The sequence below is a fragment of the Papio anubis genome, chromosome 13, assembly GCF_008728515.1.
Source record: "Papio anubis isolate 15944 chromosome 13, Panubis1.0, whole genome shotgun sequence".
In the NCBI taxonomy this organism is placed as follows: Eukaryota; Metazoa; Chordata; class Mammalia; order Primates; family Cercopithecidae; genus Papio; species Papio anubis.
The window spans coordinates 7,454,733-7,481,874 of NC_044988.1; the positions used below are offsets into that span (position 1 = coordinate 7,454,733).

Genomic DNA, 27,142 nt, shown 5'->3' on the forward strand with positions numbered 1-27,142 from the left:
CCCTTCCTTTTGAATGCTTTCAAAAGGCAGAGGGATCAACCAGCCTTTGATGGTGAAACAATAGGAGAACAAAGGGGACAGTCAGGACTCTCCAGCCCATGAATAACATTTTCAAACTTTTTTTATCTCTTCCACCTCCTTCTTTGACTATTTTCATGAGAGACAATTTTGCATCTTTCTCAGTTTACAAGTCAAAATAAGCGTGTGTGTGTGTGTGTGTGTGTGTGTGTGTTTAAAATAGTGGAAAGGGAAAACATACTTTTTTTATAACTACTTTTTGGTAACACAATAATGTTTACTTTTTATTAAAATAGGCAATCGTATATCTGAAATCAGCCTAAAACATAAATACTTAATATCAAAATTTAAAACACCTTTTTAATTCACAATTATAAGTTATATTCATACATATATACATATACATATGTATATATCTCCTTGTGAGAAAGATATGCCATGTTAACAGTAATTAAAGCAAAGTTGGAGTGACTATATTAATATCAAGGTAAATTGGAAACCAAAAATATCACCGTGGATAAAAGGGTCATGTTTCATGATGATAAAAAAAGGCAATTCTTCAAAAGGGCATAAAAATTCTAAACATTTATCCATCTAATGTCAGAGCTTCCAAATATATGAACAAGAACTGATAGAACTACAGGGGAAAATAGACAAATCTATCATTGTAGTCAGAGGTTTCAACACCTGTCCCACCTGTAACTGATAGAACAAGTAGACCAAAAATCAATAAGCATATAAAAGGCTAACAACACTATGAACCAACTAATTAATTGAATTTCTAGAATCCTCTAATCAACATATTCTTATCAAGCAGACACAGAATGTTTAGCTAGATGAACTATAATCTGGACCATAAAAATAATCTCAACTTTAAAATAATTCAAAATATACATATTAATGTTATCCCAATACAATGAAATTAAAATAAAAATCAATAAAAGCAAGATATTTGGAAAATTCCCAAATATTTCTTAAAAAAAAAAAAATCCATGGATTGAAACAGAAATCAGGCCAGGCATGTTGGCTCACACCTGTAATCCCAGCACTTTGGAAGGCCAAGGTGGGAGGATCACTTGAGCCCAAGAGTTTGAGATCAGCCTAGGCAACATAGTTGGGGGACCCTGTCTTTAGACACACACACATAAACAAAAAAGGAGACAAGCATGGTGGCACATGCCTGTGGTCCCCGCTACTAGAGTGGCTGACGTGGAAGAATCTCTTGGACCCGGGATGTCAAGGCTGCAGTGAGGTACAATCACACCACTGCACACCAGCCTGGGCAAAAGAGGAGATCCTCTCTTTGAAAAAAAAAAAAAAAAAAAAAAAAAAAAAGGTAAGAAATTGAAATGGAAGTTACAAAACATTTCTAATTAACTGAAATTAAAAGTACTTTTTTTTTTTTTGAGACAGAGTCTTGCTCTGTCACCCAGGCTAGAGTGCAGTGGTACAATCTTGGCTCACTGCAACCTCTGCCTCCCAGGTTCAAGTGATTCTCCTGCCTCAGCCTCCTAAGTAGCTGGGACTATAGGCACATGCCGCAATGCCCAGCTAATTTTTGTGTTTTTAGTATAGATGGGGTTTCACCATGTTGGCCAGGATGGTCGTGATCCCTTGACCTTGTGATCCACCCACCTCGGCCTCCCAAAGTGCTGGGATTACAGGTGTGAGCCACCACACCTGGCCATAAAAATGCATTTTTAACATGTGTGGAATGCCACTGATGCAGAGAAATTTATAATGCTAAATCCTATATTAGACAAAAAGATGTCTCAAACCAGTGATCTCAGCTTCTACCTTAAGAAATGAAAAAAGAGATCAATTCAGATTCAAAGCAAGCAGAAGAAAGGTAGGTGTCATGGTAAATTTTATGTGTCAACTCGACTAGGCCATGGGATGCCCAGACATTTGGTCACACATTATTCTGGGTGTGTCTGTGAGGGTGGTTTGGATGAGATTGACATCTGAATCAGTGGACTGAGGAAAGCAGATGGCCCTCCCCAGTGTGAATGGGTCCCATCCCATCAGCTGAAGGCCATTCATTCTGCCTTGCTTCTTTTGAACTAGGACGTCAGCTGTTTCCTGCCTTCACACTCAAACAGAACACCAGTTTTTCCTGACTCTCAAACCTGCCAGTCTTCAGGCTGGAACTGCACGATTGGCTCTCGTGGGCCTCCAGCTTGCCAATCCACCCTGCAGATATTGGGACTTGTCAGCCTTCATAATCATCTGAGCTAGTTTCTCATAACACATAAAAAAAATAGAACCCTGACACATACCGTAGGATTTTTGAAGAAAAATGGATAGGTAAATGCAGTCTACCCTTTCATGTTTAACTAAAAGGGAGTCTTGTGCTTTACATCTTTACATCATCCAAAAGTCCTGTATTTGGAACTAAAAGAGAACACAGAACTCATCATGTAGAACTCCCTCAGAATGTTAAGCCCTAGAGAAAGTTAATGGCATATTCAACTGGCAAAGTAGGGCATGCTTGACATCATTTGCTTCTTAGAGCCCAGCAGCATTCTCACTATATGGAATGACTTCTCCAGATCCTTAAGACATCTTTCCCTCAGCCACCAGCAAGCCTAAGAGGATAATGTTAAGAGCAAAGATGAATGATGACCAAACTCAATTCTAAGAATCCTTCCTTCCAGCAACAGTTTCCTCAGGAGAATATTAGAAAGCAAGCCTGGCATAAGAATGATACAGTGGGCCGAGCACGGTGACTCACACCTGTAATCCCAGCACTTTGGGAGGCCGAGGGGGGCGGATCACCTGAGGTCGGGAGTCTGAGACCAGCCTGACCACCATGCAGAACCCCGTCTCTACTAAAAACACAAAAATTAGCCGGGCATGGTGGTGCATGCCTGTAATTCCAGCTAGCTGGGAGGCTGAGGCAGGAGAATCACTTGAACTCAGGAGGCAGAGGTTGTGATGAGCCAAGATAGCGCCATTGCACTCCAGCCTGGGCAACAAGAGCAAAACTCCATCTCAAAAAAAGAAAGAAAAAAAAAAGAATGATACAGTGGACTTTGGAGACTCAGGGCGGAAGGTTGGGAGGGGGTGAGGGATAAAAGACTACACGTTGGATACAGTGTACACTGCTTGGGTGATGGGTGCACTAACATCTCAGAAATCACCACTGAAGAACTTATCCACGTAACCAAAAACCACCTGTTCTCCTAAAATTATTGAAACAAAATTTTTTTAAAAAAACAAAGTAAGCCTGGGATCCCTTTGATAAGCCTGTGGCTTATCAGCCTCCTGCTGTAGAATCCATCTGATGCCACAGCCCCTTCAGACATGAAGCCACTGTGGGCTAGAGCTGCCATCAGAATGGCAGAGCCCAGGTATCCCAGAGAAAGGCAGAGGAAGCTTCTTTTTGCTGGGGAGCTGAAGAATGCCTCCCCTGTTTGTCACTCTGACCTTGCTGGAACCACAGCCTGTTCAAATACCACCATTATCACAGTGGGTGGGCAGGGAGCCCACCTCACCCAGATGGCATCCCCATGCCAGGCATGTTATTCCTTTGAGAATAACAGACACTCAAAATAAGAGTTCCTGAATTGAATTACAATTGGTGTCTTCTTTAAGTAGGTACAAATGAGTGTAGTGTACCATCTGTTTTTTATTCCAACAGCTAAGGGTAAATGTGGGTAAATGTGGTCTGTGAAAATGAAGTCCAAGGAGAAGTTATTGCCCTTGAATAATTAATTGCTTCATCTTCTTTCGCAAAAAAATTGGTTTATTATCTCAGATGGAACTCCTTCAATTCTCATTACCCAATGCATAAGTGACATTTAAATAAATGTCTTCTGGCATCCTGTATTGCTTCTTTGTTCCTTAGAAGTTTCTCTTGCATGCAAGATTGAGAAACTTGTTGAGACCATGCTTTTGAAAGAGCACAACTTCACAGTAATAGTCATTCATCATTCCTTTGTTCTGTTATTACTTTTTAATGGCAGCCTGAACTTAGTTATTTCAGCAAAAATGATTGGCGAACTAAAGATTTGTTTCCCTATTGTTTGCCGTGTCAGTCAAGTCTGAATTTTTCACAGCTAGATGAGAATAAAACTGCAGTAAATGAGGGCGGAGCATCAATTCTGTGTGGGCCCCTCTTGATGTATTCTTGATGCTCAGGATTTTGAAATACAGCTACTTTTGTAAGTTGTGGACTATGTGGCATTAAATCTCACATGGTATTAATTACCATCAATATTTTTAAAATAATAGAGAATGTTAGAATAAGCAGTATGTCTCCCTTGAAGTAAAGACCATGGAGTTTTAAAAATACAGAATTGTTGAAGCTCGGTAATTTCCGGGAAAAACATACAGAATTAACCTCAAAAAGAGAAAAAAAATGCCCATGTTTACAAACTGGTCTATTTTGGAAAAAAAAAAAACAAAAGGAAAGAAATCTATATCTGATGGACAGTCCCATATGAGTAAAATAGGTGGCAATTGCCAAGGTGTGCAAACGTAAAATACTGAAAACCTAAGGGATATCTTTCATAGCTTTTCCAAAAGGTCTTTGTCTTTGCTGCCCCGCAAGGCAATCTCTGTGGGCTGCCTTTCTGAACGCTGCTTTCTGCCAAATACTCTTCCCAAATGACTTGCATAAGCTTGACAGATTGAGAATTGTATGTAAAACTGTCTGAGCTAGAAAGCTATAATTTAAGGCAAGTGGATGAGTGTCTTTCAAAGCCAGGGGCCACAGTGCACATCTGGCTCCAGGGCTGCTGCTGATTCCTGAGACCAGACTTTCCTGACTTCTCTACATGATGCACACAGGGGATTTCAAAGCAGGGCCTGGGTTCCACAAACTGTCAGAAAGCAATAAAGGGAGAAAAAAAATCACAACAAATCCTGAGAAAACTGTGCTCAAGGGAAAATGTGTAATCTTATACGCTTTCATTACTTAAAAAAAAGAGACTAAAAATAAAAGAACTCAATACTTAGCTAAAGAATATAGAAATGAGCAATAAAGAGAAAAAAATAAAAGAAGGATTTCAAAGATAAAAGCTGAAATTGATAAATTTGAAATTAAAAAGCTATTTGAAAATTTAAAATAAATTCAACACTTTGTTGTGTGTTAGTGTGTTTGTTTTTGTTTTTGAGACAGAGTTTTGCTCTTTCTCCCAGGCTGGAGTGAAGTGGTGCCATCTCGGTTCACTGCAACTTCCACCTCCCAGGTTCAAGCGATTCTGCTGCCTCAGCCTCCCAAGTAGCTGGGATTACAGGCGTCCACCACCATGCCTGGCTAATTTTTGTATTTTTAGTGGAGATGGGGTTTTGCCATGTTGGCCAGGCTGGCCTCCAACTCCTGACCTCAGGTGCTCCACCCACCTCAGCCTCCCAAAGTGCTGGGATTATAGGTATGAGCCACCAGGCCTGACCAAAACTTTGTTTTTGAAAATACCGACAAAATAGATAAACCTCCCCTGAGACAATGAATGAAAAGAGGAAGGGATAAATATGACACAAGTTAAGACATGAAAAGAGAGATATTGTCATAAATACAGTTGATTGAAGAATTGTAAGAGAATGCCACATACAACTCGATGACAGCACAACATACAACATCCTATCAAAATGTACACTGGAAGAAGAAAATACAATTTTCATAAAAGATTGGAAATGTGGTTGAAGCATGCCATTTCCTAAAAAGACACTATAGATATATTGTTTCACAACTGAATTCTATCTAATGTTTAAACAACTGACTATTCCCGTGATATTTAACATATTCAAGACCATAAAAGACATTGTAAAGTCCCTCAATTTACTTGAGAAGCCATTATTATGTCGTTATAATAAATTTTAAAAGAAAACATGTCAATCTCGATTATGAATAAAGTTTAAAAATAGAATCTAGCAGTCTTTAAAAGTAATTCAAAATAACTACAAGAATAATCAATTGTATAAAGTTGGTTAGATAATACTAAACTGTTAGCATACTTCATTACAGAATCAAATTAAGACAGAAAAATCGTATCATTATGCTAATAGATGCTGTAAACCAAAAAGTACCTGAGACAGGTCTCAATCCATTAAGAAAGTTTATTTTGCCAAGGTTGAGGATGCATGCCCAGGAGGTAGATCTGTGTCTTTCTCCAAAGATGGTTTTGAGGACGTCAGTATTTTAAAGGGGAAAGGGTGGGTACTGGGGGGAAAGGAAGAAATTTTTTAAAGTTGGGGGTACATAAGAGACAAATGGTTGAATTCTTTTGAGTCTTTGACCAGTCTTTCGCGGAATACATAATTTACATATGAGAGGTGGGTAGAGTAATAGTCACCTATGCCTTTGTCTGGCCCAGTGAATCTGCATTTCTATATCAGAGGAAGCAATCAGATACACATTTGTCTCAGGCAAGAAGAAGAATGAAAAGTTCAAGGCAGGGCAAGCCTGAAGTGTAGAAACATGATTCTCCTGTCACAGATTAACATGCACCTTGTTAGACTCCAAAGCAGGACCAGAAACCAGTTTACTTGCAAGTTTCCACAAAACTTATACCTTTATGTATCTACCTGTTTATATATATAAAGTCAAAGTTAGTACTATGTATGTAAAAGGCATCGCTCTCTGACCCAGAAATGAGTCGAGCTAATATTTGGCGGACTTCTTTGTATTTAACTCCTATTATATACACAGTTCTGGTTCTTCTGATTGTACAATTACTAAAGCAATCTTCACATGATTATAAGCCTTCTCATAAGTACCGTTTTTATGGCTCCATGGCACACAACTGCTCCTTGTGGATGACACATCACTGAGACAACTGCCTGTGAGTGCACATTTGGGAGTGTGATGGGTAAGTTTAGGTGTCAGTTTGACTGGGCTAAGGATTCCCACATCACAGGTAAACCATTATTTCTGGGTGTGCCTGTGAAGGCATCTCTGGAAAGGACCAGCATTTCAGTCAGTGGACTCAGTGGAGCTAACTGCCTTTCCCAGTGCTGGTGGGCATCCTCCAATCAACTGGGTTCCTGCAGAGAACAAAAAGGCAGATTCTGTCCTGCTTAAGCCAGGACATCCACCTTCTGCTCTTGGACATCAGCTCTCCCAGTTCTGCAGCCTTCGGGCTCAGACTGGGACTTACGCTGTCAGCTTCCTTGCTTCTCAGGCTCTGGCCTTGCCAAGATGACCGTGGTGGAGGATGTGATGGGAACCTTTGCAGGGCAGCAATGGGGACCCAAACTCAGTGACGGGAGGTCAGGGAGAAAAGAGGGGATGAGAAATCCTGGCAGCAAGTAGAGACACCAACACCACTTTGGAGAGGATTTGCTATGAGTGGAGGAAAGGTGTGGGGTGAGAGTTACGGGGAACAAAGTTATTGTTCTATGCATAGAGCGCGGGGAGGACTGCGGTCACTGCATGTCTTCTCCTCCAGCCCTCCCAAGAAATCCCGCTGGATGCTTCCTTAACTTTTTTTTTTTTTTCTTCTTATTTGCCTGTGGCCTTTAGGACAGTCAGGTTTCCTCCAGCTGTGACAAACCAGGAAGTGGTGGACGGCAGCTGTTTCTGCTGCACAGAACTGGTTCGGGGAAAGCCTGCAGTTCCTCCCTGTTGAGGAGGGGGCTCCTCCTACCAGGTTCACGCTATAACTATGACGGGGCCACAGGAATGAAAGGAAGGCCGCTAGAGGAACATTAGACAGGGACAGGAAGGCTCCTGCAGGGACACACACAGCAGGTGGGCCACCCTCTTGTGCTGTGGGGCCTCCCCAAGTAAGGATGGAGAATAATTTTATTTGCAGGCCTTGAGAGAGGCCCATCCCCTCCACCGCCTCCGACTACCCAGCTGTCTCCTGACATCAGAAAGAAGAAAGCCCTTGCCCCCGTCCTGTAGACAGAAGGAAGATTTGGGGCTCTGGGCTCCCTGCAGGCAGCACCAGCACGCCCGCCCTGCTGTTGCATTGCTTCATAAAAAAGTGGGCATGTGGAAAATGGAGCAGGAACTGGCGCTTAGGCGGCAATATTTTCCAGAATTCCCCAGAGCAGTCTTCCCACAACTCATTAATCTTTTGAATTTGCATTCATATTTGCTAAACAGCAATGAATCTGCAAAAGGTACCCAGAAAGGAGCCCTCTTTCAGAGCTGCTTTCCTCCCTGCTCTTGGCCGTGGTCACCTGCTCCACACCGTGTACCCTTCTCCACGGCCACACAGCATCAAGGCCCCAGGGGCTTGTGAATTTTCCCAGAGCCACACACTGCAGCCAGAGGGTGAGGAGCCACAACCTCAAACCCTCCAATGGGATTTCCCCATATTCCACAACCCTGCACAGAGCCTCACACAGTCACGAAGCCATCTGGCTGCTCCCACCCTAGTTCTCTCTCCTCCCTATTCCATGCGCTCCACCTGCCAACTTCCTTGCCTTCCTCTCACCTCTCTCGTCCAGAGGGTCTCTGTGCTGCTTCTTGTAGCGTGAAGAGTTCCCTTACATCATATCCTGAGTTCTTTCTTTCTTAGGCTTAAAATAAACTAGTCCCAGGCCTGCAAACTCAGCTTTCAAGATGTAAAGTTAGCTTTTACAGTTAGAACTCCCTCTATGTGTTTCCAGGTAACCACCCCTTCATTCCTTAGAGGGACGATCCTTCTGACTGCATAGATTGGAACCAAAAGCCTACAGTGTTTTAAAAATTAATTATTTGAAAAATACCTCAAAAATGTTTGTTTCCTCCATGGCACAACCAATAGGGTTCACCCTATACTACACGTTACAGGCCCTGCAGTCTAATAGTGTGTTAACCAATAGGTAGCTTTAGTTTTAATAATTTTTTCACACTGCAACAAGATTTACTGTGTACAGTGATGAAGTAATTAAACACCCTTGCCTGAGCGATGGTAACAGACTCCGTGGAGGTTGATCATCTCCTTGTGAGACCACCAGGTGAGAGCCCTGTCACTACCAGGTGAGCGTTTGACCACCAGTGACTTATAGAACTGTCACTTCCAAAGTGAGCGTTTCACCACAGGGTGTCTTCTGTTTATTTTTACTGCCGTTTTATTTTTACTGCCGTTTTATTTTTACTGCCATTTATTTCACTGCCATTTTTTTAATGGTTGCAATCTCCAAACATCCACTTAGGAAACACTGGTCCTCTCAGAAAGACATAGCTGACAGCTTGAAGAGTGGTTTGTCTGAAGCCCTAAAAGTGAGCCAGCCAAATATGCATGTGTATGTTTCTGTAAAAATGGTGACTAGCTAAAATTGAAAAGTATTAGAGCCCCAAAACCTGTGTATATGTGTATGATGGATGTCTGTATATACGTGTGTGTGTATCATTATGTGTGTATATGTGTATGCATGTGTATCATTATGTATGTATATATGTATATCTCATTATATATGTATGTGTATAACCATGTATGCATATCATTATGTACATATGTGTATGCATTAGATGTATACATGTCATTATGTACATATGATACCTGAACATATAATGTGCATATGTGCATCATTAAGTATGTATATGTGTATGTGTATGTGTATATCATTAGGTAGATACGTGTGTATATCATTATGTATATGTGTGTATGTATATCATGTATATATGTATACATATCATTATGTGTGTGTATCATTATGTATGTATATGTGTGTATACACATATATAATGAATCCAGGAATTGCCTTTCTGATATAGATGCACTGCAAGCTTTATGCATGTTAAAGCAATTGGAAATTGAATCAGGACTTTTATCTGATTACCAATATAGGAAATGATTGTTGCTCATTTATGTTTTCTCATGAGGTTCCTGTTTACAGGATACGATTCACTGGAAAATAATGCCAAGGGTTATAAAAGCAATTCACTGTGGAGTGTTGTTCTTTGTCTGTACACAGAATGTGTAGCTCTTGCATACTGTTTTCAGGGTCAGAAGGAAACAGGAAGCCTTTAATGGAGAGCATTGATCACTCATCAGGGAAAGTCCTGCCGCACTGGGAGAAGGTGAGTCACCGCGCTGCCTTCAGCTGGCTGCATGACTACATATTTAAGGTGAGCATTAACTATATTGACGCACTGGGCATAACTGTAAAATTATTTTTAGATCCCTTCCCAAAGTTAGCGGCCTTCCTTGGTAGACTCAGGGAGCTTGGGTTTTATTGCTGTACCCAGACAACAAAGTGGGAGATTGTCACAACACATCTCAGGCTTGTTGGAACGCACAGGGACCCAGTGCTAGGACAAGATGAGACTTTGGGAATCTTGGGCAGGGATGCGAGTCATTGCGGTCAGAATGTAGCAGGTGGTAGATTGTTGCATTGATGGCCCCCAGTGAATCTCATCTCCATACCTCTTTGCAAGGAGACTTGGCTGCTGCTTTCTTCAAGAGGGGGAGGCTATGTCCACATCCTCTGAACTTGTGCTAGCCTTACCCGTTGCTTTCAGCAATAGCATCTGATGGGAGGGACTGGGTGCAGTGTCTGAGGCCAGGTACCAAGATCAGGAACAAGGTAAGGATGTCCACTCTCACACTGTTTTTCAACAGTTGTTAGTTCTGGAAGTTCTAGGCTGTGCACTAAGGACAGAAAAGGAAATAAAATACATAGAGATAAGAAAGGAAAAAATAAAACTTTCTTTACTTGTAGATGACATAATTTTCTATTTATAAAATCCAAGAACCTACCAAAAAATGACTAGAAATAGTAAGTAAAGTCAGTAAGGTCACATAAACACGCAACAATCAATTGTATTTCCCTATACTAACAATGAACAGCGCCATTTATAATTGCTTAAAAAAAAAAAAAAAACTAAACTAAATACTGTTGTAGGACTTTTTCCTTAGGGTCCTTGTCACACAATCAGGGAAGATTAGGCTTGCAGACACTTTGAAGGGTGAGAAAAATGGGATTTATTGGGCCAAAAGGAAACAGGGACTCTCAGGAAAGTGAGAGTCCTGCTAGCCAGTTTCCCACCTCACAGACTGAATCTCAGGTACTACCCTGAACAGGAGAGGCCAGGCTCCTCCCCGCTGCAAAGGGCGCCGACTTCCCACAGCTGCACCCCATTCTTCCAGTCCACGGGCCAGTCCAGTGTTCTTCAGAGACCCCTTTCTACTTGGCTGTCTCAATACTAAAGTATAACTCTAGCAAAACTTGTATAGAACAGAGAGCTTTTAAGCGAAAAACTACCCAACACATAAATAAATAAAGAGGTATACTGTGTTCATGGATTGGAAAACTCAACATAGTAAAGATGTCATTTCTCCCCAAATTGATTCATAGGCTTAATGCAATTTCTATCAAAATCCCAACCGCATTCATTATAGAGACAAGATTATTTTAAATTTTATGTGAAAAATACAGAGAAACAAAAATAACTAAAACAATTTTGAAAATGAAGACTAACATGAGAGAATTATGAGTCACTTTATGGCCACACTAATCAAGGCTATATAGATTTGGCAGAGAGATCAACACAGATAGATCAATGTGCTAGAATACCTAACCCACAAATAAAACCATGCAAATAGGTCCAACTGATTTTTTACACCCAAGTGTGAAAACGACTAAGGCCAGGCCTGGTGGCTCATGCCTGTAATCCCAGCACTTTGGGAGGCCGAGGCAGGTGGATCACCTGAGTTCAGGAGTTTGAGCCTGGCCAACATGGTGAAACCACGTCTCTAAAAATAAAAATTAAAAAAAAAAAAAATTAGCTGGGCGTGGGGGCACATGCCTGTAATCCTAGCTACTCTGGAGGCGGAGGCAGGAGAATTGCTTAAACCCAGGAGGTGGAGGTTGTGGTGAGGGGAGATCGCACCATTGAACTCCAACCTGGGTGACAGAGTGAAACTCTGTCTGAAAAAAAAAAAAAGAACTAAGTTTCATACATAATGTAAAATTTAACTTAAAATGAATCTAAGACTTAAATTATAAAACGTAAAACTGTAAAATTATTCCAAAAAAAGTAGGCAAAAATCAGAAAATCTTTAAGATCTATTGCTGGGCAAGGAGTTTCTCAAGTTAAGACCAAAAGTATGATCCATAAAAAAAAAACACTGGTAAACTGGAGTTCGTCAAAATTAAAAACTTGTACTCTGCCGTAGACCTCATTAGAGAGGATGAAAGGCAAGCTACAAGTAGGAAGAAATATTTAAAAGCCACATAGTCAACAAAAAATTAGTATTTTGAAATGTATAAAAACTCTCAAAACTCAACGGTTAAAAAATGCAAACATTACAAACAGAAAATGGGCAAATGATAAACAGACATTTTACAGAGGAGCATACACAGATTACAAATAAGCATGTTAAAACATTAGCATAATCAGCCATTAAGGAAATTAAAACCACAATGAGATGTTACTACATACCATCAGAATGGCTAAAATGAGATGTAGTGGCAACACCAAATGCTGTCAAAGATGTAGAGAAACTGGATCTTTCACACATTGCTGCTAGGAATGTAAAGCGGTCTAGACACATTGAAAACCAGTTTGGCATTTTCTTTTAAAACTAAGCATGCACAGGCCAGGCACGGTGGCTCATGCCTGTCATCCCAACACCTTGGGAGACCAAAGTGGGTGGATTGTCTGAGCTCAGAAGTTTGAAACCAGCCTGGGCAACACGGTGAAACCCCCTCTCTACTAAAATACAAAAAATTGGCTTGGCATGGTGGCATGCGCCTGCAGTCCCAGCTACTTGGGAGGCTGAGGCAGGAGAATTCCTTGAACCCAGGAGGCGGAGGTTGCAGTGAACCGAGATCATGCCACTGCACTCCAGTCTGGGAGACAGAGTGAGACTCCACATCAAAAACAAACAAACAAACAAACAAAAACTAAGCATGCACTACCATGTGACTGAGAAGCTTTACTCCTGGCCATCTATCCCAGAGAAGTAAAACTTATTTCCACACAAAAACCTGCATATGTATGTTCATAGCAGTTTTATGTATAATAGCCCCAAACTGGAAAGAACCCGGATGTCCTTCAATAGGCGAATGATTTCAAAACTGTGAAATAGCCATACCATGGACTATTACTCAGCCATAAAAAGAACTGTTGATACACATAACAACCTCAATGAATCTCCGGAGAATTATGCTGCGTGAGAAAAACCAATCCCAAAATGTTACACACTGTGTGATTCCATTTACATGTCATCCTGGTAATGACAAAATTATAGAAATGGAGCACATAGTAGTGGTTGCCGGGTGTCAAGGACTGGGGACAGGAGGAAAGTGGGTGTGGCTATAAAAGGTTAACGTGGGCCAGGTGCAGTGGCTCACGCCTGTAATCCTTGCACACTGGGAGGCCAAGGCAGGCAGATCACCTGAGGTCAGAGGTTTGGGACCAGCCTGGCCAATGTGGCAAAACGCTGTCTCTACTAAAAATACCAAAAAGTAGCTGGGTGTGGTGGCGGGTGCATTTAGCTTTCCTCCCAAGGTGATGTTTTTAACTTCATATCTCCCAGGAGTGTGGGTAAAACCTTCGTCTTTATGTATCTTATGCAACAGGCAAATTAAGGCACCCTACCTCTGAAAAAAAAGTGGCCACATCTTAATTCCTGGAACCTGAGAATACGTTATATTGCATGGTAAAGCAGAATTAGGTTTGCTAATCAACCTGCCTTAAAATAGAGAGATTATCCTGAAATATCCAGGGAAGTCCAGTGTCCTTAGAAAGGAAAGAAGTCAGCAGGAGGGTCAGCGTTAGAGTGATCTGATGTGATAAGGATGCAGCACCATTGCTGGCTTTGAGGATGAAGAACGGGCAATGAGTCAATCAAAGCAGGCAGCCTCTAGAAGCTGGGGAGAGCAGGAAAACGAATTCTCCCCTAGAGACTCCGGAGAGGACTGCGTCCCTGCCAGCATCTTAATTTTAATCATGTGAGACTCTTGTCAGACTTCTGGCCTACAAAACCATAAGACAATAAATTCATCCTCTTTTAAGTCACTAATAATTTTTGCAGCTGCAATAGGCAACTATTAGATTTCAGTACCTGGAGGTGGAGTGCTACTGTAACAAATTCCTAAAAATGTAGAAATCATTTTGGAATTGGGAAAGAGGCAGGAAGAATTTTGAGGAATGTAATAGGAAAAGTTAGACAGCCTTGTACAGACCTATATAAATATAAGCATTAATGACTCTGTTATGGATGACTCAGAAGGAAGTGAGGAGTAGGGTGGAGAAAATATACGTCATTATATCATCACCTACATCATCAGAAATAGATTGGTGGTAGAAACATGGATGTTAAGGGTGCTTCTGGGGATGGTGCACAAGGAAGTGAGGAATGTATTATTGGAAACTAGAGAAAAGGGGATTTTTGTGGTATGGTGACAGAAAGACCAGCTAAATTTTGTCCTATAATTATGCAGAAAGTGACACTTTAAGCAACAAACTTGTTTCCTTGAGATGTTCAAAGTTTTGAAGACAAAGCCTGGTTACTTCTTGTTGCATAATGTAAAATATGAAAGAAAAGAATTAAATTGAGGGAAGAACTGTTTTAAAAAGCAGGGAAGGGGAGCAGTCAGACCAGGTCATGACAATTGGTAAAATTTGCAACTTTTCAAAATTTCGCATGATGCTAAAGTGAAGAGATTCTCTGTTAAAAAATAATGCTCTAGAGAAAAATTCAGGAATGTAGCCGCACAACCTTTTGCTACTATCAGAGAAAGATCAGGATGTCAGAATATTCGATCTTTGAGAAATTTAGGGTATGATTTATAGATTCCCCTTAGTTATCTCAGCAGATGCCAAAAATAGATAGGAGATTACTTAGGAATGATCTGTGGAGGAGACTCTGTTTAATGAAGTGAATCCGGGTGACACATACAAGAGGCCTACAAAGTTCCCAAGAATATAATGTCAGTAGAAATACAGCGATCATGAACCAAAAAAAAGTCAGAGAGCAGACTAAAAGAAGGCTGTGGACCTTCATGCTTCTCCAGACAGGAAACAGGGATCAGCTGCAAACTGCTCAGCTGCAAGCATGTGCTACCTTTCGTGATTATAAAAAAAAAAACCTCACAGAGGGAAGACCATCAAACTCAGAGAATGGAGCTGTGAGCTCAGGACAGAGCCAAGGACCACAGGTAATTAGTCAAAGGTCTTGAAGCCTATGGAGTTTGTCAGGTTGGATTTTGAAATTGCTTGGAAATAGTAACTCATTTTATAATTCTCTCCCTTTTTAAGTGAGAATATCTTTATCTGCTATCCTATGCCTATGCCACCATTGTGTTTTAGGAGCAGATAACTTTTTTCTTTAGTCCATGATTGTAGAGGAATTGTACCCCAGGATGGATAATAGGGTGATCCCCAAAACTGGGGTTTAGCCTGGGAGGCCGCCTGGGTTTTTGGCCTCACACAGGAAGGAATTCAAGAATGAGCTGATAAAGTAAAAGAAAGTTTATTAAGAAAGTAAAGGAATAAAAGGGTGGCTACTCCTTAGGGATAGCAGCCCTGAAGGCTGCTGGTTCACTATTTTTATGGTTATTTTTTTAGGCACATGCTAAACAAGGGTCAGATTATTCTTGAGCTCTCAGGGAAGGGGGCAGGAAATTCCTGGAACTAAGGGTTCCTCCCCCTTTCAGACCACATAGAATAACTTCTGGACATTGTAGCTCCTTTGTTTTGGTCAATTTCTCCCATTTGGAATGTGTGTATTTACCCAATGCCTGTACCCCCATTGTACCTACTAAGTAACTAACTTACTTTTGATTTTATAGGATCACAGGCAGAAGGGACTTGTTTAGTCTCAGATGAGGCTATGGACTTGGACTTTTGGGTCAATGCTGAAATGAGTGAAGACTTTGGTAGACTCTTGGGAAGGCATAATTGTGTTTTGAAATGTGAGAAGGATGAGATCTGGGAGGGGCTGGGGCAGAACGATATGGCCTGGCTCTGTGTCCCCACTCAAATCTCATCTTGAACTGTAATCCAAATTGTAATCCCCAAGTGTTGGGGGAGGGACCTCGTGGGAGTTGACGAGATCATGAGGATGGTTACTCCATACTGTTCTCATGATAGCGAGTGGGTTTTCTTGAGATCTGATGGTGTTATAAAGGGCTTTTTGCCCCTTTGCTCTACACTTCTTCTTCCCGCTGGCATGTGAATAAGCAGCTTTTCTTCCCTTTTGCTTTCAGCCATGATTGTAAGTTTCCTGAGGCCTTCCCAGCCATGCCAAACTGTGAGACAATTAAATCTCTTTCTTTTATAAATTACCCAGTCTCAGGCAGTCCTTTAGAGCAGCGTGAGAATGGACTAATACATGTACATAATTAAAATGCTTTTTCCCCATTAATCTGCCTTATGTCAATGTATTAGGTTGCAATTACTTTTGCACATATCTTGAGTTATCTGGACATGAGCTCCTACAGCCTTGGGCATCTCCACCCCTGTCACTTTGCAGGGTGCAGCCCCCCTCCCAGCTGCTTTCATGGGCTGGTGTTGACTGCCTGAAGCTTTTCCAGGCACACAACGCAAGCTGTCAGTGGATCTACCACTCTGGGGTCTTGGGGACAGTGTCCATCTTCTCACAGCTCTACTAGGCAGTGCCCCAGTGGGGACTCTGTGTGGAGTCTCTGACTCCACATTTCCCTTCTACACTGCCCTAGCAGAGGTTCTCCATGAGGGCTCTGTCACTGCAGCAAACTCCTGCCTGGACATCCAGGCATTTCCATACATCCTCTGAAATCTAGGTGGAGGTTCCCAAACCTGAATTCTTGACTTTTGTATACCCACAGGCCCAACACCACACTAAGTCACCAAGGCTTGGGGCTTGCACCCTCTTATCAACAGCCTGAGCTGTATGTTGGCCCCTTTTAGCCATGGCTGAAGCTGAAGCAGCTGGGACATAGGACACCATGTTCCAAGGCTTCATAGAGAAAGGGGGCCCTGGGATGGGCCCACAATATCATTTTTCCCTCCTAGGTCTCCAGGCCTGTGATGGAAAGGGCTGCCATGAAGGTCTCTGACATGCCTTGGAGACATTTTCCCCATTGTCTCAGCAATTAACATTTTGTTCCTTGTTACTTGTGCAAATTTCTCCAGCCAGCTTGAATTTCTCTCTAGAAAATAGGTTTTTTTGTTTTCTATTGCATCATCAGGATGCAAATTTTCCAAAGTTTTATGCTCTGCTTCCTCTTGAACACTTTGCCACTTAGAAATTTCTTCCCCCAGATACCCTAAATCATGTCTCTCAAGTTCAAAGTTCCACAGATCTCTAGGGCAGGGGCAAAATGCCACCATCTCTTTGTTAAAGCATAGCAAGAGTTAATTTTATTCCATTTCCCAACAAGTTTCTCATCTCCATTTGAGATCACCTCAGTCTGAATGCCGTTGTCCATATCACTATCAGCATTTTGGTCAAAGATGTTCAACAAGTCACTAGGAAGTTTCAAACTTTCCCACATCTTTCTGTCTTCTTCTCAGCCCTGCAAACTCTTCCACCTTCTACCTGTTACCAAGTTCCAAAGTCACTTCCACATTTTGGAGTATCTTTATATCAGCACCCCACTCCTGGTGCTAATTTATTGTATTAGTTCATTCTCACGCTGCTATAAAGAACTGCCCAAGACTGGGTAATTTATAAAAGACATTTAATTGACTCACAGTTTCACATGACTGGGAAAACCTCAGGAAACTTACAATCATGGTTAAGGCAAATGGGAAGAAGCGCACCTTCTTTACCTTCAGCAGGAAGGAGAAGTGCACAGCAAAGGTGGGAAAAGCCTTTATAAAACCATAATCTCTCATGAGAATTCACTCACCATCATAAGAACAGCATGGAGGAAATGCCCCTGTGATCTAATCACCTCCACAAGATCCCTCCCCCAACATGTGGGGATTACATTCAGATTACAATTCAAGATGAGATATGGGTGGGGATACAGAACCAAACCATATCTGTATATACGCATGGGAGTCCCACCAAATATGGGACTCCATGGTTGATGTTTTTATAACATTCTGCACTACAAAAACTGATAGGGGCTTAGGGTTTCTGGCAGGGGTGGGGGTGGTGTTAACACAAATCATGGAGGGTTATGGGAGGAATTGTATGGTGAGTCAAGGTTGTCTTGTTATGAAGATAAAAGCCTCTTAGGTAATAAAAGCAGCTGGCAGAAGAACATGTGATAGTCACTCTGGACATGGTGTTCATCTTCCCTGGAGAGTTCATCTGTGGTTGATAAGATTCCCAGGGAGGGAATTCATGACAATTGAGATCTGCCTTTAAGCAGACAAGGGGAACTCAGAGAAAGCCCTTGTCTGCATTTGTTCTTCCCCATGAGCCCTCAGTTTGAAGTAATCAGCATATGAAAGTGGCATGTGTTAGGGGTGGTATTTCCTGAAGTGCTTCATTGCTAGGGTTCTTAAAGTGAAGGAGGGAGACAGAGATTTCAAAGTCAGAGTGATGTGAGGTAAGGAGGGTTTGACTAGCCATTGCTGGCTTTGAAGATTATAAACCAACAATAACATTCTAAAGCTTTCATCAACTGAATGGACCCCTCCTCTTGGCCAAGGGCACTCTAAAGTAAACCTGAAATACCTGGTTCAGGCCATGGTGTGGATGGGTGGTCACATGTGCCTCATTATACCCGCCTCCCTTTGGAATTCAGGCACAGCTGATCAGCCCTTAACATTAAAACAGAGACCTTAAGACTGGCAGAACAGATTATTTGCAGCAATAAGAACCTTTACGACAGATGGCAGGCCCTGAACAAAATCAAAGTATTTTACCCCAAAATATATTTCTTTGACATGTTTTGAAATAGCCCTGTAAAGCCGTCTCTTGTGGGAAAAATCTACATTCTGTAGAGAATCTCCTTCCCTTTCTAGGTCTTTTGCCTGATCCAAGAGAGAATTAACTGAGAGTCTGGCACAATTTTTAGTCCAATAAGAAATATTTACAATCTATTCTCTCTAAAGCCTGCTACCTGGAGGCTTCATCTGCATAATAAGAACCTTGGTCTCCACAACCTCTTATGTTAACCCAAATGCTCCCTTCTATTGATGCCAAGTCTTTACATAAACTCAACCAATTGCCAGTCAGAAAATCTTTGAATCCACATGGAAACCTCCTACTTCAAGTTTTCCCACCTTTCAGGTCCCAACCAATGTACATCTTACATGTATTGATGGATGTCTTATGATATGGTTTGGCTCTGTCCCTAACCAAATCTCATTTTGAATTTTAGCTCCCACAATTCCCATATGTCATGGGAGGGACCCAGTGGGAGGTAATTGAATCATGGAGGCAGGTATTTCTCATGCTGTTCTCATCATAGTGAATAAGTCTCACAAGATCTGATGGTTTTATAAAGAGGAGTTTCCCTGCACAAGCTCTCTTTTCCTTGCCATCATTTAAGATGTGATTTAAGGCTCCTCCTTGCCTTTCATCATAATTGTAAAACTTCCCCAGTCATGTGGAACTGTGAGTCAATTAAATCTCTTTTCTTTATAAATTACCCAGTCTCAGGTGTGTCTTTATTAGAAGTGTGAGAACAGACTAATATATCATATGTCTCCCTAAAATGCATAAAACTAAGCTGTAGCCCTACCACCTTAGGTGCATGTTCTCAGGACCTCCTGGAGCTCTGTCATGCGCCATGGTCACTGCCATGTGGTTCAGAGTCTCTTCAAATATTTTACGGAGTTGCCTCTTTTTGTCAACAAGATGGAGGAAAGGCCCACAAACTAAGAAATGCAAGCAGCCTCTACCAACTGGGGAAACTGAGGAAATTGTTCTCCCTTAAGGACTCCAGAGAGGAATACAGCCACCAACATCCCGATTTCAGCCTTGTGAGACTCACGTCACACTTCTGGTTTGCAGAACTATAAGATAATACATTTGTGTTGTTTTAAGCCACTAAGTTTAGGATAATTTGTTGCAGCAGCAATAGAAAATAAATACACCTAACTTTGCATAATGAAGAGGCTACCTCTTTGGCCTCTTCATTATGCAAAGATGGGCATATTCCTTCATTATACAAAGATAGACATATCCCCAAAACACTGTCTACCTCTACCTCACCATAGAAGCAGCTGGCTAAAAATTTAGACCAAAGATGGGCCCCTTTGTCTATATTTGCAAGTAAAGTGACCATTTTTACCAATGACCATAGCCTGTGGTGCAGACCTGTTTCCATATGTGCACAGACCTGTTGATCCTGGGAGTAGGTGCAGCCTCTTTATAATTCAAGCATCAGAAAAAGAAAAGAAAGGCTTTTGAGGTTTATCTTACTGCCAGATGCAAAACTGAATTTTGTTTCAAGAGATCCCAGGCTCCTGTGGGACTTGTTTCCACTGAGACAGCTGCTAAGCCTCTTAGGGAAGGTGATAGTTTACGTCCAAAAATTTCTTCATAAGAAATCTTCAACCAAACCAATCAGAGCTGCATGTTCTTTACATTCTGCATCTTTGTTATTCAGATTAATCCACTAGGCAGAAAGGAAGTATTTACTCAGCTATAACGTATGAAATTTGCATAGCAAAGAGATGGCAGCCTTGTTATTACCATAATAATATAGAATTGTTCTGCAAATATACATGGAATTGTGAATGTAGTCATATTCTCAGTCTGAAAGGGTCATTTTATAAATCCAAATAATATGGAAACTAATCAGGTTTCTGAGGAAAACTGTGAAGTTGCTTTTTACAAGAAATGTAGTTTACCAGAGAAATTAAGGAATTTTTTCCCAAAAGTTTTGAATATAAAAAACATAATTAATGATGAGCTCCTACCTAGGTTAGAAGGCAAAATGTGAGAAATATTAGGAAAAAGTTGGTTGCAATGGACATCTCTACAAGTTCACACTTTGTTTTCATAATTTATTGAAATACTTATGAGCTACTTGTAAATAAACTTAAGTAAAAACAGCTGTAAAGTCTGGAAATTCTCAGTGTTACTGAGTTGGTCAGTGTTCTGCCTGGTCATTTAAGAAGATGACCTAGAGGGACAAAAAAATTGAGAAGGGAGATAGAGGACAGATATTTCAGGGAGAAATAATCAAAGGGATATAATTTCAGAGAGAAATAGGAGATAAAATAGCAAATGTTGAATCAGGGCAAAAGAGGAAGAAGTGGAATGGAAAAGAAAGAGAAGATGCGATGTGACGTAGGAAAGGAGGAAGAACGCAGCAGCCACCTTCACTTCCAACCTGAAGACCCACCAGGATGGTGACTCTGTCTCCCTGGGAGTTCTCCTGTCCAGCAAGGCTGCAAAGGACTCTCCCCTAAACCTTGTTCTGCCAGTCTCTCGTCTTGTTGTTTCCTCTTTAGGGAAAGGTCCAGATCTTCACATCTCCCAAAGCTAGTCCAGTTTTCAGGTAGAGAAGACCTCAGAGTGTGACAGAGCTGGGACCCTTCTTAGGGGCCTACCAGGTACCCTGCCTCTAAACCAAGCATGGAACTAAAGGAAAATCCTGATTTTCTTTGAGGGAAATCCCAGGCACCTAGCTAGCCCTGAAAAGTAAATGAGAAACCTCATAAGCAAGAAAGTAATTAGGAGCTAAAAATAATAGCCAAGGAAGTAGAGCCATGAGATGTTTGGTTTCCTACAGAAACTAAAGATAACATCTTAACACATGTATTTTAGTTATTTTTCAGAAACCTAGACCCCCACCCAGTGTGTCTACTGGCACAGACCTCCCTTCTATTGTATCTCCCTTTTGTTGACCTCACATCAGGGAGAGCTGAGGAATGAACTCTGACTGCCATTCTTCATTCTAAATTTCTACCTGAGGGGCCTGGAGGAGGTCATACCCATGAGTCAGAGCTAACATTCATTTCTGTTGTTTCCAAATTTTTAGACAAAGTTTCACTTGCTTAATCAATCATAAATCAGAAAATCTTTGAATCCACCCGTGACCTGTAGGCCTCCCACCCCATTGAAAATGTCCCAACTTTCTGGGTCAAACCAATGTATTGCCTCCATGTATTGATTTGTAACTTTGCCTATAACCTCTGGCTCCTCACCTTTAAAAATACTTACATGTAAGGGAGATAGGGTCTTGATACAGTTTGAATTTTGTGTCCCCACCCAAATCTCATGTTGAATTGTAATTCCCAGTGTTGGAGGTGAGGCCTGGTGGGAGGTGATTGGAACATGGTGGTGGTTTTTCATGGTTCCACACCATCCCCCTAGTGCTGTCTCATGCTAGCCTTCTCGCATGATCTGGTTGTTTTAAAGTGTGTGGCACCTTCCCCCTCTCTCCTCCTCCTGCTGCCAGCATGTAAGACACACTTGCTTCCCCTTTGCCTTCCGCCATGATTGTAAGCTTGCTGAGGCTTCCCAGAAGCAGAAGCCACTATGCTTCCTGTACAGCCTGCAGAACCATGAGCCGATTAAACTTCTTTTCTTTATAAATTACCCAGTCTCAGGTAGTTCTTTAGAGCAGTGAGAGAACAGACTAAAATAGGTCTCAAGTATGAACTGCCCAATTCTCCCCGCTGGTGCCATGCAATAAATGCCTCACTTTGTCTCACTGCAATCCAGATGTCAGTGTTTGGCTCTGCCATGCTTGGAAGACCCCAGTTTGATTAGATAACAAGAGCCAGCACTTCCCTGGCATTTGAATAAATGTTGATGGGAAAGAGTGTTGTCCATGCTCCATACCGGTTTACTTCTGTGTGAAGAGGCTGGGCTGCCCTAGGCTGCTCATTATTCCACAAGCACTTGCACACTTTTCAGGAAAACACAAAGAGTTCCCAGGTCTAGGGTTGTCAAACAAGGGCAATGTGATCGCAGTGGTCCAAAAAAACACCATCCGTCCCTTGGAACATTTGGATATTTTGTTTATTTTTATACATTCTCCAACCCCCAAATATCTCTCCTGGTGGGCAGTAAGCCCTGTAAGGGAGATTTGATCTCTCCCCTTTGGAAGCCTCGGTCCTGAAGCACCAGGACTTGATCTTCAACAGGCCTGGGGATGTGTCCCATACCCACTGATTACTTATATGACATTTATCGATGTATCTAAACCTTAATTTTCAGGTTTTTCAGCTATAACATGGAAATCATGGTATACTAATTGTCAGGGTGGTTGAGAAAATGAAATGAGAGAACATGCATAAGCCACCCTAAACATAATAGTAGCATAACCCATAGACAGAACACCAGAATTATGGAACTGTTTTAGTTTCCTACGGTTGTTGTCAACCAGTGGTTTACAGCAACACCAGTTTTGTTATCTTAGAATTCTGGAGGTCAGAAGTCTGACAAAATTCTCACCAGCCTACAACAAGGTGATGACAGGCTGCGTTCCCTCTGGAGCCTCTAGGGAAGAATGTTCTCTTCACTTTTCCAGCTGCTAGAGGCCATCCACATTCCTTGGGTTCTGGTCCCAAATTCCTCCAACCTCAGCTTCATCATCACCTCTTCTCTGCCTCTGACTCTTCTGCCTGCTTCTTTTCCCTCATAAGGATCTTTGTGATGGCCTCGGGCCCATGCAGATAATCCAGGATCATCTTCCCATCTCAAAGTCGCTAACTTAATTACATCTGTAATCTGTAAAGGCCCTTTTACCACATGAGGTCACATATTCACAGGTTCAGGGAATTGAGGTGGACATGGCTGAGGCCACTATTCTGTCTGCCACAGATACCAAAACAAAATTCAAATGCTATAAGACTTGATAAAATAAAAGATATGACCAGAATTGAGAGGGAATTGTAGAAATTAGAACCCCTCCTCCCACATGAGATATGAGATGTGAGGGGCCACTGAAGATATGTCAAAATGGACCAAACAAGGAATAGAGTCTTGGGATGATGTTTGGAGTTACAAGATTACCAATGGAGAGACAAAAATAACTCATATCAAAAAATGGAAAGGAGACAAGGGCAAGATAAATAGAGGCAAAAAGGTGATCCAAACATCTTTATTAATGTGTAGTCAATGTATTAAATCTAAAGAAACAAAGTGAAAAACTAAAAAAATGGAAAAACATATTTAAAGCTATGGAAATAACCATTGGCAAATTAAAATACTTTTTTGTGTATTATGACACAATATACAAGTCTCTCTCTTTCTCTTTCTCTCTCTCTTTGTTTGTTTGTACTTTTATTTTGCTGGAGTAAAATAAAAGAGGAGATCCAAAGATGATCTCCTCCCTTACATCCAAAGGGAGGAGATCATCTTTTGGATTCCTGCTGGCTAAAAATTTTCTTTGTTTTGCTCTCAGAGGACCTCTCTAGGCAGCTGATGATGCTTTCCTGATCCAGGACAGGTGAGCCCCCACAATTAGGCCTTAGCCCAAGAAGTTTCTTGGCTTCACTAAGGAACGAACTCAAGAGTGAGCCTGTAGTAGAAAACAGCTTAATTGAGGTAGCAGTGTTACAGCTCCATGACTGCGCCTGCAAAGCAGGGTTACCCCATAGGTTGTGTTTGGAGAGTAACAGTTCAGAGGCAGTTTTGCAGTCATAGCCATACCTGCTTTTAATTACATGCAAATTAAGGGGTGGGTTATTCATAAATTTCTTTGGGCAGTAACTTCCAGGTGTTGCCATTGCAATGTTAAACCACCATGGCACTGGTGAGCATGTTTGATGAAGAGGTGCTCTCAGTGGCTGTTCCAGCCACTGTTCCAGCCAGTCTTTCACCTGGTCTGGATGAAAGACCAGATGTCTTTCATCTGGTCCTGCCTCTTACCTCATTCCCTGCTCAGAGATTAGATACTTCTCCTTACAGAAGGGTGAAGGCCCATTTTCTGTAACTGCTTTCTGCTGATTTTAGAGGCATAGGCCCTGCCTAGCATCAGAGGAGTAAAAATGGATACCTTATCTAGGGGACCAAGAGGCAGGATGTTTTTATTCTCTGGATCAGTAAACACAATGTGTTTGAAGCTTTGTGCCAGCATTGTCTTTACCTGGAACTGTTATAATCTAGAAGACATAAAGTTTACTAAGAGGTTAAAGTAGCAAGGACCAAAGATTAGTAATAACAAGACAGCTATCAGAAGTCCTAGGATTGATAAAAAACCAGGTGAGACTTGGGATGGCACTTTTAATAGTGGACCAGATATAGTTGAGTTCAGTGCCCCACTTATATCTATGTAATCAGGTAGCATGCTCATAGATCTTTTGAATGTGAACCTTGACATGCCCAGAGTTGTTAATATATGTGCAGTAAGTTTTACTAATAACTGCATAGACTTCACTTTGTTCAGCTAGTAAATAATCCAATACTAGTCTGTTATCGAGAACTACATGTGCCAAAGAGTCTAGGGACTCTTGAATTCCCTTTACTGCCTGACCTGCGTTGGCGGCTAAGGATTCTAGGATTTTAGTCAAGCTCTTTAGGGTTGACTCATGGTAGGCAAAGCTGCCCCCTGGATGCCACTAGTCCTACTGCTTCCCTGATTCCTGCCAGAATGAATCCTCTTGCTTGCTTCTTTCTGGTATTCCTGGGTCTTATGGGGTTATAGACTGTGACCCCTGAAGAGGCAAGGGTGGTCAACATACATTCACCTCTGCTTCAAGCTTTTGATATACAAGGGAAAGCTACTCCTAAAAGAACAAGTGGCTCCTTGGAGAGTTAGGCATGGTTATGGGGTGTGACTTCTTCCCATTCATGGTCACAAACAAAAATGAGCCCTGTTGGGGCTCAAATAGAGGCCCTGCAGAGTATGAGACCTATCCTTTGCTGCCAAACTGAGTCTATGGAACTATTCCTCCCCTGTTCCAGTGGAGGTGGTTGAGCAATCTTTGTTTTCCAGAAGTGGGCAGCACTCCCACCTTCCCAGCTTAGGCAGTTGTTCTTCCCCTGCATGTTCTGATCTGGGAGAAGGCACCATATATGGTCTCCTTGCTCACAAGTGGAATTCCATTGACCTTGGTGCAGCCTTGGGAACTTGGCAACTAGAGTTGGACCAGAGCTTCACAGGGGAACTTCTGCTTTTGGGTCATTAACACAACAGCAGGCACAAAAGATAGAATCATTAGTGTATTGGAGATATAGATACACAACTTCCCAGGTGCAGGTGGTAGTGGTTGGGGAGGTTCAGGTGGAATCCATTAGGTGGGGGAGAGTTCCTCAGAGCAAGTAGGGGTCTGGGAACTTTGGGATCATATGGTTAGTTAGGAGGTGTGGGAATATGGCTGCAAGATTTTCCAGATAGGCCAGAAGATGGAACTCTCTATCCTGGGGATGTTGATGGAAAATCCAGCAACCACGAAGATGATTCCCTGATGCCATAATTTTTGAAATATTTACTATAGAGTTATGTTCCCACCCACACTGCATCAGGATCATTGAGAGAGCCAATAGAATCAACAGTGACAGCATGGTGTCTGGTTGGGCCTTAGAGTGGCTTCTACACCCAACAACTGCAAAAGAGGTGTTTCCCAGGAAGACGTGGTTGGCCAAAGCAATGGAAAAGAAGTATTACAGTTAGGAAAAAGAGAAAAATTAACGTGCCTATTCCCATCCACAGCATCACATTACTACTTCTGGCTGAGTGTTGATTCTTTTAATTAAGTAGTGGAGGTCTTTTAAAAGGTTCACAGATGTAATCGTGGTGTCCTCATTTTATGCCTGCAATGCATAAGAAATAGGTTTAATCCTGGACAGGTGTACCCGACTAATTATTCCCTGGAGTTTAACATTAGTAGGGTACTCAGCAACAGTTGACAAGCACCCTTCCATTTTGGTTGTAATCCCTTGGAGGATTTTTCTTTTTAAGTTTTTAGTAAGACTAAGTCTTCTGGGAGGAGACAATACTTTATTTCTATATTCTTAAAGAGTCTTGTGAACCTGGCCTAAATTGCAAAGGGGGCATAGTGAGGTGTCTCCAATCCCGTTTTGTGTCATGGACTGAATTAGCTTTTTTAAGAATTTTTTTGTGTATGTGGAAGGGGGATTTCCTTTGGCCAACAGACTTAGAATCAAAAGACTCATAGTGGATTAAACATTCTAGGCCAGATGGGAATGGAGGTAGGCAGGTACTCATTAGCCCTTAAAACCATTTTAAGCGCTATGAGAGTCAAAAACTAAAAGCCAAAAATAAGGTTATAAAACTGACTTATCTATACACCCTGTGCATTGAGCTACTGTAATCTGACTTGTAGCAATTAGCTATACCAAACACAAGCATTTTGTTTAGGCGTCTGTGTGCCTTTTTTTTATTTGGAGGGGCTGAATTAATTTTATCCCTTAAAACCCAGCCCTTG

At 41.7% G+C, this 27,142-nt stretch overlaps 1 protein-coding gene across 10 annotated transcripts in view; it reads right to left on the reverse strand.

The window, feature by feature from the left end:
* The window catches only part of DIRAS2 (DIRAS family GTPase 2), a 165,274-nt gene that overhangs the window by 93,398 nt on the left and 44,734 nt on the right, over positions 1-27,142 (reverse strand). For 9 of the 10 annotated variants that reach the window (XM_031654061.1, XM_031654058.1, XM_031654057.1 and 6 more), the window contains one exon: positions 10,408-10,550. The gene's annotated coding sequence lies outside the window, so the exon portion shown is untranslated. Of the gene's footprint in view, positions 1-6,051; positions 6,185-10,407; positions 10,551-27,142 lie in introns of all 10 variants that reach the window. The other variant, XR_004177801.1, reaches the window with a different exon arrangement.